At 39.1% G+C, this 14,933-nt stretch overlaps 1 protein-coding gene across 1 annotated transcript in view; it reads right to left on the bottom strand.

Annotated features, from left to right (window-relative positions):
- ptk7a (protein tyrosine kinase 7a) overlaps nt 1–14,933 on the bottom strand; it is a 30,561-nt gene that overhangs the window by 13,426 nt on the left and 2,202 nt on the right.

Here is a 14,933-nt window from a genome sequence, read left to right as displayed (position 1 = left end):
GGCAACTGTTTGTCCTAAGAGTGTGCTTGCATTTGTATTATGTCTAGGTTTGACAGAATCTCACCAGCTAAATGTTTTTCAATCTATACTTGTGAATTAGCATTTCAACACCACATGCATTTATGTCTTAAACAGAAAGAAAAAAAAAGGTGGCCTTTCCAAGCAGACAAACTGTGCTGCTCTGGTAAATGACAGGCATCTTAGACTCTAATCTTTGGCTTCTCTGCATGTTTTTCCCCCTGCAGAGTGAAGCTCCCATTCATCCAGACGCTGCTCATTGACACAGAAAGACACCAGTCAGTCCCGCTCCAGCAAGCATAGCGCATGCTGAGAGAGGACCAGTCTGTGCAGGGAATGGAAAATGAAGCTGCAGAGGCCGTGCAAAGCAGGGCGAGATGCATTCAATAAGCATGCAGATGGAAATAACCATGCAACATACATCAGTCTGATCCACATTAGGAGGGTAGACTGAAGCAGAGGTCATTGATGTCATAAGGGAAGCTGAAGAATGTAATGCCTAATTTATGCTAAGGACATCAGGCATGTCACCTGACCAAAAGTCTGAGTTTTAAAGAAAATTAAACACTTTTGAAGCTATCATGCCATCATACAACCATTGGTTGGCTGAAAAAAAGAAATGATGGCAAATGGGTTTAATCAAATTGAGATACTGCAATTAAGTGATTTGAAATTATGAGAGAAGTGCCTGTCTGTTTTACATGCTACAATATAACATTTCCCTGTTCTAACATATGTATTATTATATTGTTTTATATCATTTCCACCAGCTGGTTTTCTGTTGAAGATAGTGTGAGCCATCAGTAAACCAAAGGTATACACAATATTATAGGCTGGTGGTGCCCAGAGACAATCAGAAAATGTTTTAAAGACAAAACTTACTACACTTCAAAGATTAAACAAAGCTACTTTTCTTTTAAATGGCATGGCATGATGAATCATGCTTAACGTGACCAGGGACATGAAACAACATGATAAAAAAAATTCAAGTAGTGCTCCATGTGTGGAATGTGATTTAGAATCATTTTGAATAATTTACTATGTATGGAAGACAATAAAATGTTCAGAACAGCTTCACTTACATCAGCTAAAACTGAAATGTTATTTTAAAGGTGGGTGATATGATATTTAATCATTATGGTGTTTTATTGTCATGGATGTCGTTAGTTAAGGAACACTGACCAACTGCATGTTTTGTTACAAAGAGTAAATTAGTCCTGGTCAATTGGATTTAGATCTATGCAGTATGTGAAACAATCAAAAACATTGTACTGTTTTTATTTTAAAAAATGCAGCACTAGTGGTTCTTTTGTCTGTTCCAACTTATTAGAAAATCTGAATATTTTGCTGCATATGATGCAGTTTTGAGTATTGTGATACATCCTTCCAACCCTACTTTAATTGAGACTGTGCATCTTCAGTGATTCAGTTGATGATGCTCATGGGTGGGATGTTTTTTGCTTGTTGGCATGGACAGAAGGAAGGCCTGAACAAGCTTGAAGAATCTGTGGCGCTCAGCAGGGCTGCACCTGGCTGGTCTGAGACAGGCTTTTTTTTTAATTCAGCCTGACACAATGTCAACACCATGGCGGCCTACCCTGCATTCCGGCACAGAGGACGGAATGTGGCCAGTGAGAGTGGAGACACACATTTGATGGCTTTGAATGTCCATTTCTGCCTGGTGTTGTACTCTTCTGGGTCTTTCAGGTCTTACACCTGGGTTAGTGTATGCATGGTACAAGTATTCTCAAACAGTCCATGATTCTCATATATCTGCATTTCTGTTTTCATAACAACACATTTTTTAATCTAATATGTCCAGTTTTGGTTTACAGTACATCTCTACAAGTCTAAATATGACTAATGCTTTCAGGCTAAAATGCTTACTTTTTTCATAAAATGTGGAGGATGCCTTGAAAGTGTGTTCTAAGTATGATTATTCTAAGCCAGACGTCTTTAATTAAAATTCAGTAAGGTCCGGTCAAAGGTCCGGAACCTCATATGTCTAGCTTCCATTATGATTGTGCCATACTATACTGTAACCTGAAGTAGTAGGTATATCAACAGCTTATGTAGTCAACAACTTAAAGTTGAATCAAATAAAGTGCGCGCGCGCGCGCACACAGACACACATTCTAAGCCGCTTCTCCCTCAGGGTCGCAGGGGGGTGCTGGAGCCTATCCCAGCAGTCATTGGGAGGAAGGCAGGATAGACTGGCAACCTGTCCAGGGTGTATCGCAGGGCAGACAGACAGACAGACAGACAGACAGACAGACAGACAGACAGACAGACAGACAGAGTCACTTACACACTCACACCTTCGGGCAATGTAACATGTAACATGTCCAATTGGCCTGACTGCATGTCTTTGGACTGTGGGAGGAAACCGGAGAACCCGGAGGAAACCCACGCAGACACGGGGAGAAAACAAATAAAGTACAATTCAGTAATATTTAAAAAATATTTGTCAGTTCTCTCTTTTAAGAGGGCGCCATTTAAAATAATCTGGCTCGCTTTCGTCTCGGACTACTGTGTCTCGCCCTTGTGTGTGTGTGTGTGTGTGTGTGTGTGTGTGTGTGTGCGCGCCACTCAGTGCTCATCGTAATGCACAGATCATTGAACTCTTTTCCTGTCTATAACTTGGGTAGGCTTACTTCTTTTCATTGTTTAGTTAAGGGAAAGAGACCTCCCTGAAATGTTAGGCAAGCCACTTACCTAGAGTGAATTCTTTTCATCTGCAAGGCCTTGTGACGAATGTGCACTGTTTGGAAGCGTGTGTTTGGAGTATGTACTACTTTACCTATCCAGCAAAAATGAACAGAGCTCCATTGATACGGTTAAGAAACTCTAAAGCACAGAGCAACACCACAGCAACTTCTACCACCATCACAAAGAGGACCTCAAACATGATTAAGACACCATTTAAAAAAAAAAAAAAAACAAAAAAAAACAAAAACAGAAGCATAAAGAGGAGACATGGGAAATCCAACCATAAAGCTGGCTTCATAAATAAACCAGTTGTATTTTTCTCTTGAACACAGGAAAACCTCCACCTGGTGATTATGCATGTCTGCATGAGGTCCATATCTGCTTGATTTAAGCTGACTATGTGGCAGCGTTAAAATCTGAATCATTTGTTGATAATTATGCATTTTAGCATCTTCCAAAAACAATAATACAATCCATTTACATATAGACAGGATTCAAATTCAATGCTTTCACATCACAAGGGCAACAAGTAGATCATGACAGCAAAACTCTTTTTGAGGCAGTTTATTGTTTGGGGTCAATAAGGAACCAAGAATCATTTTAGCTACAAGTTAAATTAAAAATTCAGTTATTTTATCATTGCAAACTACTACAGAGAATTAAATAGGCATTGTTTTTTTTAAAACTTAATTCTTTACACTTATTCCAAGTTTAGTCAAAGTTGGTATCTTACTTTTACAGTGGCTCAGCTCAGACAGGAAACAAACCCAGCCCCTTCACAACAGAAGGGAGATGTTCTCATGGTGAGCCAGCAGTGCACTCAAACATGAGGAACAAGGTACAAAAAGAATTTTCATTGTAACCCTTGTGCTTCTGGAAACACTGGCCACAACATGAAAAAAGGCTGTATAGCGCCACTACTAGACCAAATGGGGTCATGTCCTTTGTCAGAGTAGTGGGGAGGTTTTTTCGGCAAACCCTCCAAGTTTGGTATCTGTATGGCTTACTGTGTCTTCCTCCCATTCCATTTTAGAAAAGAAAATGAATAAGAAAAAAACCTAGCAATTTCAAGACCACTAACATCAAATTATGAATAGTATAAGTGGCCAGAGATCACAAATCAAGCTTTCACATGAAAAGAACAGAAAGGTAAGGAAAAAAAAAACTATATGAAGGGACTCCAGCAACCACTGTGCATTTAATTAAACTGCTACAGCAAACTATGATTTTTCCATCCAGCTTGAAAACAGCTGCTTTTTACAACATTATCATATTTCTAACAACTGCAAGAAGAAGGTTTTAATTTTTGAGTCTCCAGTCTCTGCTTTAAACTAGTGAAGGTTGCTCTTCAAACCCCTTTCTGGATTCCTGTGGAGGGGTACTGAACACTCAGGACAAAGACGGCATTCACACACTCTTGGATTCTGAGGAGGAAGCAAAGGGAGGGGATTTTATTGGTCAAAATTTATTAGCCACATATGTAGCTAAGAGTTCTGCATGACCGTTGTCACAAAACTATCTTCAAAAAGGATAATATTTTACAAGTGCTAAATATCAGATACTGGCCTTTACCAGCACATAGATTAACCAGAGGAACAGTATGGGTGGAAGCTAAACTCCACCCAGAGAGCAGCATTATGTTCTGCAAGTGAACAACTCTACCAAAAAAGAGAAACCTGAATTTCTATGGGTATACAAGTAAATAAGTGTGGTATCAGCCTGATTACCAATACCAATATCTGCATCAATGCATGTCTAATTATAAATCTGTTTTAAACTGCATTTGGAGCCCTGATAAGCACAAAAGGCATATTCTACTGCAAGATAACAAATGAAACCTAAGGCATTTTTTGTATCCTGCATAATTCCAGCTCTCTTACTTTTGTGTGCTGTTGCAAGTGAATGGCTAGAATTCATCTCTCCAGGCATGGCATATGAGGGTGCTCATAAAGAGAGAAATTTTTGCCAGAAGTTTTAAATTAAACAAAATCCAAAAGCAATTTTTAAGACTCAAAAAATACAAATAATGCAACGAAAAAGACTGCTACTCATTTTCTTTCATTCTAATATAAACACATTTCTTATTTTGCTAGTCTTTGCTTTAATTTGTTCTATTAGCTGATATATGATATAGTTAAGACCAACCTCCTGTTAAAAAGTGCTAAAAGTCAGAAGCAACTCTCATTATTCGTATTTGCAATTTATTTTGGAAATGTTGATGCTTTTGAACATTTTATTTTATCTGAGACATTTGACAAAAAATTCCCCTCAATATGCCCAAGTACCGTCTGAAAAACATTCAGCACCCTTGTTAGGCCACAATTATTTCCCACTTTTCACAAAATGTGCACTCACAAGTTACCCATGTACACACACACAGACACACAGGCGCACTGACAGAACACACATTTTTTAGTTACATGAATCTAGTTCCAACTTATCAAGTGTCAGAAAAATTAAACACTGTGATACTTATCTTGTACTGTGAAAATATCTTCATGTATTATCATATGATTTTTGCCATGTTGCTCACAAGTACATGGTACATGGATCTTATTCCTTATAAAAGATAAAGACAAAATTTAGAAGTAAACAGCATAGATTTAGGAGAGTGATACCAACTGGTGCCACTTTGAGCCAGTAGGGTTCTTCATCAGTTACAGTACACATCACTAAATTGTAGCCTGGTTTGTTTTGTGCAAAAGTGCATGCAGAGTAGACAGCTAGTCTGCACAGCTTTCAGCATTTAGCTAGAGTATGGGCCAGTGACTGTTACAACACATACCCTTATTCACAGCACCAGGGCCAGTGCTAGCACCATGTGATAATTGTCTTAAGCATCATTCATCACTAAAGCTAATTAACGTCAAACATGTTCAAGCACTTGGTTAGAAGAGTTTATCTTTGATTCTGGCCATCCGACAATGGATGTCCTGACCACCCCGATGGCTGGAGATTAGTAACAGAGGGAAGTGTGGATCAACTGATTTATGTGTGCAGAAGAACCAGTTAACCTGATACTCCCAACTCTTTAATATTACACACACAAGCTGGTGGCCAAGTTTAAGGGGGCTATAAAGGACAGCTTAGAAATATGGGTTTATATTGCTTACTATGTAATTTCATGCAGGCACCAATCCCCTGCTAGCCACAGAAAGGAAGACAGAATAGGGATGGCTGCTTGGGATCAAGGATGCATGAAGGGACTCACATCTGGGTAATCTGACCACCATGGGCTGACATCTATTTGAGCTTTATTGTAGTGTGATTCAAGGATCCACTAAAAACCACTATCGATTTCTATTAGTGAAGGAAGGCTTGTATTTTTTTATACTTGCCAAAAAGCAAACGCTTGCCATGTTTCTTGCAAAGCAAGTGAAAGAGCTTCAAAAACTCCAAAACAATCAGCTAAGCCACAAAAACATTGTCCATGCCAGAAGAGATAAATATTGTTGGTTGCCTGTATGTCAGAATACTCTGCAGACCACAAGAAAAAAATGTGGCCAATTAAGTCAGCAACAGTGGAAGTCACATATTTACAAACTTATAACGTTCAGCTGTTCAATTCCCTATGGGTAACTCAATCCTGAGACCTGGAGGCACTACTATGGCTGACAATACCACCCTAGGCAAAACACTGCTCACTAAGCAGTGGAGACGTGTCTTGGGAAGAATGTAGGCTGTTTTACCAGCTGCTCGTTCAATCAAAGTAGTCATAATTGCATGGACATGGCTAAACAGGTGTCTCCCCACATGCAGTGCACGCACGCACACACAAAGATAACAGAGGGCTGCTCACAAGCACAAGGCTCCTCTTAAGACTCCTGTCTGTTCAGTATGAAGTGAGAGCAGACAGAGCATCATGGCCATGGGATAGCTGGAGAGGAACACTGAATCCACTCTAACTAAAGCTTGTCCAAATAGCAGTCATTCCAGGGTTGAACTGTAGGTAGTACACAACAAACTATGTTGATCTTCTATTAAGACAAATGGGACGAATGAAAGACAGATCATGTGGCCTGACGGTCACAGAAAGATATCTGATTAGCTCTGGTGAAAAAACATCATAATAAACATAATGTATTTTTTTATGAACAATGCCATTAATTTTACAGAGACTACTGCATATGGCACATTTGGGTGCTAACTACAATAGAGTTAAAGTAAGGTTTTATACAGTTACACAGTGTATTGTATTTTATCATCAGGGTGATATGAATTGTGAGCTCTACAGGCATACCACAAATGTGCGTAATGAAGACTCCCTGGCGGGGCTCTAGATAAAAGTTGTTTTTTGTAGTCTCTTATGCGGTAAAAAGAAAGACAATAAAGAAGAGGCATACAATACCTGATCATATACCTGATTTGTCCCCAACAGTGCACCGTACCTTCTAGCTTTAAGATCTGCACAGTGTTTTTGTCTTATGTTCAAGGAACATAACTGATTGTTTTAAAACACAAATACTAAAAAAAATATTTCCATAAATCATGCATTTTAGCGAGAAATCTAAGTGTATTTGATTCATAGCATGCCTCACATTCACAACCAACAACCTCTAACCCTAACCCTAGCCCAAAAGGTTGTATATGTGGTTGGGATAGTGTAGTACAGCCTTCTATGCTGCAGACTGGGGTTCAATCCCCCGCCTGGGTAAGCACCCTACACTATACCAATAAGAGTCCTTGGGCAAGACTCTTAACACTACCTTTGCCTACCTGTGTAAAACAATCAAATTGTAAGTTGCTCTGTAAATGTATTATAAATGTAAATGTATTATACCTTAACACGGGTGAAAACCTAGTACAATATATCACTAAAGAAGGAAGTGTTATAAAATGCACATACAATATGTTGATGGGTGGCCATCAGTGAGTCAATGCCAGTAGGGTTCTGGGAACTGATGGGCAAGTTTATAGCCATGCAACAGTCAATAAGAGGAGCAGCTTGCTTTCTGGTTGCAATTCAGCAATAGGTTGTTTGAACTTGACATCACGTTACTGTGCTGGATGGTGCAAACTGCAGATGGAGAGCAGAAAGTGATTTTCTACAATGGAGTCACTATCATAACCTTTCAAAACGCCCACAGTTTGTGTTGTTTACAGTTTCTCATGTCGATCTAATAGAGAAATCACAATAAGCTTTTATCAAGTACCAAAAATTATTGTTCATAAGAGGAAAGAAAATGCAATAATTTGACAGAAAACACTTTCGTCTGTAGTCGGGAGGAACGATGTACAGAGCTGAAAGATGGCTCCAGAAGTAAAAATCCATTCATAAATGCCATAGTGATTTAGATTTTTACCCATAATCAGCCAACATAGACCTACCATGGTGTTTTATTCCTTCATTTCAAATAAAGAAATGCACTACCCATATATCCTAGAGCGAGCTTAATCAGAGCTCTCGCTGTTATAATTCAACAGTATCGTTCAACATTAAACAGATTCAGACAGTGATTTGGTGCCAAAAAAGCAGCAGTATTGCAGTTTCACTGTCAGATATGTTGAGTTTATTTAGGGATACAGAGGAGAAGAGAATTCAGAGGGGCTGAAAATCTGAGTCGATGTAATGTGTATTTTATGTGGGGGCAGCTGAACGGTTTTGATCAGATTTAGTATGTAAGACACATTCAGGGCTGTGGGTTTTTACAGATAAACAATATTAACTATGCAAAGATTCCAGAGTTCTTTTGTGGCTGTCGGAGGAAAAAGAAAGATTAGGGTTAATTTGGGATGAAAAAGAATGGCACCCCACAGGAGGAATGAGGGATGAGAAAATGACACATAGAGGACTGCAGTTCAGCATGGCAGTAGAGCAGGGTTGGGATAGCTACTGAAAAATTAGCAGTTAGCTCCTTTCCCAAAATGTGTAGCTTGCTACAATTTAGCTACTTTTCCAGAAAGAGTAGTGATTACTTTGTGGCTATTTTTTTTTAAAGTAGTTCACTACTTTTTGGACTGTGGCTCTGTCTAAAAGAAGAGGCGGAGAATAAGATGCTAAGATTTTCATTGGGAAAAAGTAGTACGCTACTTTTTGGACAACCAGCTACTTCAAAGCGTTACTGTTACAATGTTTATGAATCTCCACCTGACAAACCATGCAAGCTCAACTAACAGTGTGAACAAGACATTTAATCATGTGCCAGAAAGAAACAATTAAAAAAGATGCAATTATACAAAAAGATCACCAAAAGTGAGTTTAAGTGTAACCAACAATCAAACTTACACAACAAAAGGCATGATATATAACAAAAATGTAGACTAGGTGAAGGCAAAGTCAAACATTCCAGGTTTTTCCTAACAAAAATCAACAAAAATATAATACAAACCAAACAACTTTGTGTAAAGCGCTGTCAATAGTGGAAATAAAACTGCTCCAATATAAACATTTCAGCCAGATCTGTACAGACATTACATTCCAAGTCCTTAAACTTCAGCAACACTTCAGCCTCAAAATCCTCATCAGTGACTTTGACTCTGTTTACTCTGCGAATCAGGCCTGAATAATCTCTTCATTGCTGCAGAGCTGCATTGTAAAATTACAATCCTACTTTGCTGTAAAATCCTTATAACACAAAGTTCTAACACATTTTTCACAATAAATGGTCTTAAACACTGGAGTTAATGCATACCTGCTAACTCACCAACCTTTAACACTGAAGACTGACACACAGACTGCTGGACACACAGCAACGCAGACAATGAAACAGGAAAGAGAGAGAAGACGAACATCGATAATTTGAAGATAAATGTAAATAAATCCATTCTCAATCACTCGGCTGGTTTCCTCATACGTTTAATCTGCAACAACTCGCGAGGCTGAAGTCACTTCTGATTTGAATTCTCCCGTTCCACCTTAAATGGTGCAGCAGTACAATCTGGCGCCTCAGGCACCAGTTAAGGTGGAATGGGACAAATCGAACAAGAAACTGGTGAATAAAAAAGTCAAACATTGAGAGATATTTTACATGAACGTCGCAAAAAAGTTTTCTAAGATGCGAGAAAAGCGGCTACAGCTGAGCTAAAGTTTAAAGCAGAGCAAAGTAAGTCTGACTGACTGTAAATCAGACTGGCCATTCTGGAGCTGGAAAGACGTAAATATTAGGATAACTGAGTTACAAGTTAGTGGACAAAAAAAAACCAAAAAAAAAAACCACACAAACACTATAAATATAAATTGGATAACAATAGCATTGTGCATTGCGGAGTATGTAGGTCATTCTGGCATTAAACATGTTAAGTAGGCTACACAGTCCTATAATTCAGCATTTTTTAATGTCATGATTTATCTGGTAGCTGACTGGTTCTGCTGAGTGCACAGAGCTATGTATTTCAGGATTTTTCTAAACGTCTATGGAAAAAATGTAAGGAATTTTTCTGAAAGCACCCGCAGGGCTGTAGCTGCAATAATGGTGATGAGACAAGCTCTATCAGAGCACAGTCAGAGTTACAGCTTGCCTACCAACACTCTTGACGTGGCCTTCTTAATGACGTTAATGAATACTATGAATACTGAAAAAAAGCATAAACTTCCCCATCACCCAACGACCACACCCCCTTCTCAGTGACAAACTCGGTCAGAGTGCCAGAAACAATTTGGAAATACCAGTAACACCATACCTAAAAGCAACTGCATCACATTTAGCTTGTCTAAACATTTTTTTTTAAGTTTACAACTTTATTCACTTCTCCAAAGAGTGAAGGTCAGAAAAAACAGAGATCTGTGGCTTCAAGCCATCCACAGAGGGGATAAAAATGGTAAACTGTGGCACCTGTCCAGTCAACACATGTATGTCTGCAAACATTCCATCACAGGTAAGGCAGTGATGTTAAAAATCAACCGTTATACTGTTAAAACTTCAAGCATTAATGCCACAGTTATCGAATTATAAATATGACACCTGCGGTCACTGGGTAGGGTCATTTGTCCACTTCGATGTATGCAGACTGAAAAGACCCTGATCTGCTCCTATGTCTTTTATTTTTCCAATATATTCACACCAATTGTTGCTCGCCAATATCATGACAATTGTTTGATTGACTGGCCAGAGGATTTGGGCTCCTAATAGCTATAAATCAGTGGGGTAGTTTTACTTTATTCTACAATCCCAATTTCAATGAAGTTGGGACGTTGTAAAACAAATAAAAACAGAATACAATGCACAAATGGTTTCAAGGTGAAGGTGGGGTTACATCAGGGATCAGCTTTGAGCCCCTTCTTGTTTGCAATGGTGATGGACAGGTTGACAGATGAGGTCAGGCAGGAGCCTCCATGGACCATGATGTTTGCAGATGACATTGTAATCTGTGGTGAGAGTAGAGAGCAGGTGGAAGAGAATCTGGAGAGGTGGAGGTTTGCACTGGAGAGGAGAGGAATGAAGGTCAGTAGAGATAAGACGTAATACATGTGTGTGAATGAGAGGGAGGTAGGTGGAAAGGTGAAGATGCAAGTAGAGGTCGTAAAGGTGGAGGACTTCAAATATCTTGGGTCAACCATCCAGAGCAATGGACAGTGTAGAGAAGAGGTGAAGAAGAGGGTGCAGGCAGGGTGGAGTGGGTGGAGACGGATGTCAGGGCAGATGTGTGATAGAAGGATAGCAGCAAGAGTGAAAGGGAAGGTTTACAAGACAGTAGTGTGTCCTGCTAAGATGTATGGTTTGGAGACTAAAAGACAGGAGCCTGAGCTGGAGGTGGCAGGACGATGCTGAGATTTTCGTTGGGAGTGACAAGGCTGGACAAGAATGAGCAGATCAAAGGGACACTGAAGGTGGAGCAGTTTGGAGATAAAGCCAGAGAGGCCAGGTTGAGATGGTTTGGACATGTGTTGAGGAGGAATAGTGGATATATTGGGCAAAGAATGTTGGAGATGGAGCTGCCGGGGAGAAATATAAACAAAAATTGTGCCACAAATCTTGACTAAGAGGCTCCTCAACCTGTAGGTTAACAGCAGAAGCACATATAATATTTTGACACATTTGTCCTGGACACTACTAAATTTTTTTGGGAAAGCGGTTCCACCATGTGCTCTCCCTGAGGATTTAGCAACTGGACGATGCTATACTGCACATCATCTCAGAAGCCTACATGACAGCATACTTTTGTGAAAATTGGCTAAACTTGCACCACACTCGGTACGTTTTAAACATAAGCCTGAATTAACTAAAAAAAATCTACACATAGATATACACACGCTGTTTTCAAAGCAACATGAAACAACAAACTAGTTTGGTTTAGAAACCAAATAATGGTGGAAGGATCAGCAAAATTATTTAATATGCCAAAGGTAACAGTCTTGGAGATAAGACAACAACATAAGCCAAACAGGCAAAATGCATCAACAAAAAGAAACCATCACTGAAGTGTATAGAGGGACACTGGAGTGGTCAAGTGCTAAAACACCACAAAACTATGGCCACAAAAAGTATTACACAACTGAATCAGCACCTCTGTGAAATAATGTCCTGAGCTTCTCAAAGTTTAGATTTGTTGTAAGTCTTACAGTCCTAGAAGACACACAACGCATAACCAAAAAGTATTATGTCTGATCTGATAATTAGAGTGATTAGAGGTCTCAAAACAGTACTTCTCAAGACCATTGCAAATCTATGTTCTGGACAACAGATAACCACCAGAAGACAGAAGTTGTGGTGAAAAAGCTGACCCTCATCAGATATTTGGTATGATTTTATTACCCATTGTTTACCCACAATTCTCTGCCATCATGTGCAGCTCAGTTTGAGGACCAGGTAGATGTGTCTTACATATAATCCCACAATGTCTTGAGGGGAAACCGGCAAACTGTCTGTGAGTCAGCCAATAACCAAAACGGTTTACAGTTGTCGCAACCAGGAGAAGACTTCATTCTGTTGGTTCACACAGGATGAGTTACCAAAGTTTTGCTGTCCAGTGATTTGCCTTGAATACACATCATAAGAAAGTTAACTTCATGTAGCAGTAATCTCGGAAATTCCAATAAATTTCAAAACTTAATTTAGCTTCTACAGTGATTTGCTTTGAACTAAGAAATTGGGGAAAAGGAGATCCAAATCATTTCTTTATACATAATTGAAAAAATAAAATAAGATAATAGGTACAGAACAATGTTATACCACTTAAACAGCATTCTAAGTAACATAAAAATGTAATTGTGAGGTTATATATGAGTGTAATGTCTTTAGTTCACCCTCACTTTGCTTTCATCAGAAGTCTGATCGTCATGTCTTGTACCAACAAACTATACAAACAAAGAAGCGTTAGAGAAACTCGCACACCAAAAAAAATGCACACAACTCTCCATCTCTGCTGAGCTGTCATATCTGTAAAACAAGCAGAAGACGGTGTCTTGCTTTTGCAGCCAAGTCCACTAAATTTCATCACTGTCAGGAAAAAAGAGTGTTTTCATATGATAGGTTTGCCAAATAATGGTCTTATCAAGGGTTTCAATCACACAGTGACAATGTTAATTTAAGGCAAAGATAACGGTATTCACTCATTAAAAGTAAAAAGTGCTGGTAAGTGCTTGCTTTGGGTCACCAGTAACATCACAGAGAGGAGTGCCAGCAAAACTGCCAATTGTGAATACACTGGAAGATTTTAAGAGCTTTGTAATCATGGTTAGTACCTTTGTTTACATGTATAAACATTAATATTCTAAGAGTAAACTGCTTCCTGCCTTGCCATTTGGCATCCAAGGGAACATCCATTCTTAATAAAGCACAGAAATGCATAGGTGGGTGTTACAGCTTCTTGTGGAAATTTCTTGTTACTTCTAAATGGAAGTTGTACTTATATGATGATAAACTCAATTACATGGCTCCAAGAAAGATGATTTAGTTTGGATTTGTTTTCATTCATGTGAAATGTATTTTCAAGAGAAGCTTTAACGGGGCCTTTTGAAAGAATCATGATTTCACAAAGAAATGTGGAATCTCTGAAAGCATGTGTTGCTGTACTAGCAACTTGCTATGATACAAAAATTCATTCATCTTTCATTTTGGAAGTCATTACCTAGAGAATAATCTAGTGGATCAACATAGTTTTTCATGAAACTCATGAAATGTGATATTATTTGGCAAAAAAAAAATCCTAAACTTCCTGCCAGTTGACAACAGATGTGAGAAAAAAAGGCTTCAACCTTAACTCATCAGCAACGCTACATCTATAACAGAACTGGATTTACCTGAACAGACATGTTGACAAACTATCATACTGAATATTAAACATGCTTTAAGACATAACATATGTTAGGTCCATAGAGACTCCTGTACTTTAGAGCACATGAAAGGCAGTGCAGAATAAAGGGAAAAAAACAGGTGCTTAATTCACCAGCACAACCACTATCTGTCACAACATGCCACTCTAGTTCTTAGGCACGTACCACTGTTCAAAATGTAACAAGGGAATGACGGGCGGCAATGGCACGATACGCATAGAGTACAATCCCTCTTCATAATCACATTAATATACATATACACACACTGCTCAAAAAAATAAAGGGAACACTTAAACAATCCTGTATTATAATATAATGCTGTTGTGCAAATGGAATAGACAACAGGAGGAAATTATTGGCAATTAGTAAGACACACTCAATAAACGAGTGGTTCTGCAGGTGGGGACCACAGACCACTTCTCAGTACCTATGCTTTCTGGCTGATGTTTTGGTCACTTTTGAATGTTGGTGGTGCTTTCACACTCATGGTAGCATGAGACGGACTCTACAACTCACACAAGGGGCTCAGGTAGTGCAGCTCATCCAGGATGGCACATCAATGCGAGCTGTGGCAAGAAGATTTGCACGTTGCACCACAGACTGTCTAGGAGTTGGCGGATGCTTTAGTCCAGGTCTGGGTGGAGATCCCTCAGGAGACCATCCGCCACCTCATCAGGAGCATGCCCAGGCGTTGTAAGGAGGTCATACAGGCACGTGGAGGCCACACACAATACTGAGCCTCATTCTGACTTGTTTTAAGGACATTACATCAAAGTTGGATCAGCCTGTAGTGTGTTTTTCCACTTTAATTTTGTGTGTGACTCCAAATCCAGACCTACATTGGTTAATAAATTTGATTTCCATTGATGATTTTTGTGTGATTTTGTTGTCAGCACAGTGAACTTTGTACAGAACAAAGTATTCAATGAGAATATTTCATTCATTCAGATCTAGGATGTGTTATTTGAGTGTTCCCTTTATTTTTTGAGCAGTG

The sequence above is a fragment of the Pygocentrus nattereri genome, chromosome 15 (assembly GCF_015220715.1).
Source record: "Pygocentrus nattereri isolate fPygNat1 chromosome 15, fPygNat1.pri, whole genome shotgun sequence".
NCBI classification, from domain to species: Eukaryota; Metazoa; Chordata; class Actinopteri; order Characiformes; family Serrasalmidae; genus Pygocentrus; species Pygocentrus nattereri.
This window is presented reverse-complemented; position numbering and strand designations above follow the sequence as displayed.